We start from the raw sequence: 2,100 nt of genomic DNA, 5'->3' as shown, positions 1-2,100 counted from the left end.
TACCATCACTCACATACAATCATATGACCATTATTGTCTGACTATGATTCTTTGACCACAATCGTTAGACTCTAATCCTCTTACCAATATACTCCAACTATGATCATTCGACCACCATCACCTAACTATGATTCTCTAACCACCGTCATTTTAGATTTTTCAGGTTAAACCTTTAATGCCTCCTACAACTACTCTTTTAGATTTATGGTTTTCAAATTTTTGTACAAAATTAAGACGTTAATCTCTCTATTAGCATACACATTCTGGAAAACAATAAATAAAAATATATTATATTTTAAGAAATAATATCTGAATACTTTATTTTTAATTTGCTTCTGATTTTTTTGAAGAGTGATAATAATGTGAATGAGAAACGGTTCGAGCTTGAAGTTTTAGCCAAATGGAAGAGGGTTATTTAATTTATTTGATGAACGAGACTTTGGAATTTAATATTTTCTATTTCTCCTTCATTTGTCTCAACTCTTTTGTTGTTTATGTTGATGAGTTCAAATGCAGCGAAGGTTGGAGGCCGGCAAATTAAGCATGGTAGGAACTGAAGAGGTCTTTATTCAACGAAGGAGAAAAGTGATAAGGCATTGATGTGATTGCCTCTATATATGTTGCCGAAATTATATTATATAAAAATTATTATTATTATTATTATTATTATTTTCAAACTTTTTTATGCGAATGCTGATTTTTTTTGGCTTAGGTATTGTGTTAAAGAGGATTAAAATTAGGTAAAATAAAAAAAATAGTGAGATTTTTTTGTTTCAGCAGAGTAGAATGGATATGGCAGAGAGCCAATCATATGCTATGAATAATGTATTTTTTAGTTTAATTATTTTTATGAATTTTATTTTATTATTATTGCAGGTTAGATTATTGGCGACGTTAAAATAAGAGAATTTTTCATCATAGTGTTATAAATATCAAACACACAATCAAAGAACATAGAAATATCAGAATTTTTCACGAGGGAAAAAATTACAAAGCCATGCCCAGTTAAAATGATTTCACTATTATTTGAATATTTTTCAAAGATTGTCCTTAAACTTGATGACACTTAAATTACAGTGGTATAAGAAGTGGGTTGAACTTTGAAATTATTTGGAAATTATAATTTTGCACTTAAACAGTTTGAAATGTTCATACACATATTTTTGGACTCTGTAGGCTTTGACAACAGAAAATACGTGGGCAACTTATGTATCGTCAAAAAAATATCTTGATGGATCACGAATATCGAGACATTCAAATTGGAAACTTCCGAACTTAAATCTATAGCCATCCAAACTTTGATTTCAGGAAACATATAGTCGAATTGAACATTTTAAGGATGCAAACCCAATGACACCAAATTAGATCCAATTCGAGCCCAAATGGATCCAAAACTCCAAATCAAAGGCCTGATGGCCAAAGCACATTTAGAATGTTCAAAATATAAATTAGATGGTCAAATGTATTTAAATGTGACATGTTTATCATCGAATCGAGCGGCTCAACAAGATGAATCCAATGAGCCCAAGATCGTCGAATTTTGACATCATTAAGACACTCAATCGATCGATAAACAGTATATGATTGAGGGAATTGATATCGGTTGTCCATCAAAAATATTTCCAACATGCTCTTGATATTCTCCCTATTTACTTGTTATGCCCCTCACAGAAAATTATAAATGGACTTCTCATTCTTCATTAAGGGGGACAAGAGAGAAGAGAAAAGAGGAAGAGAAATCTGAGAACTCTCTTTACTGCTCTTGCAACCAAGACTCATCTTCACACCACCGCCCTGCCACCACCATTGTCGGACTTCGCGCTGACCATCAACGGTCGCCGGACTTCAGCTCAGCCTCCGACAGTCACCAGATTTTTGCCTGACAGCCAATCGGACCTTTTTCTCACTGCCACTGTCAAGACTTCTGCTCGACCGTCATCATTCACACGAAATTCAACTCACTTCCTGGACTATTGGTTTTCTAAGTAAAAATTCTGGTGTTTCTAAGTTATATGATTGTGTGATGAATATCTGTGCAATGCTATGATGAAAAAATTCCTATTTTATCATCGGAATATTCTGAACACGCAACAATTATCA

This window comes from Dendrobium catenatum, unplaced genomic scaffold (assembly GCF_001605985.2).
Source record: "Dendrobium catenatum unplaced genomic scaffold, ASM160598v2 fragScaff_scaffold_1338, whole genome shotgun sequence".
NCBI classification, from domain to species: Eukaryota; Viridiplantae; Streptophyta; class Magnoliopsida; order Asparagales; family Orchidaceae; genus Dendrobium; species Dendrobium catenatum.
Note: the sequence above shows the minus strand (reverse complement) of the source record.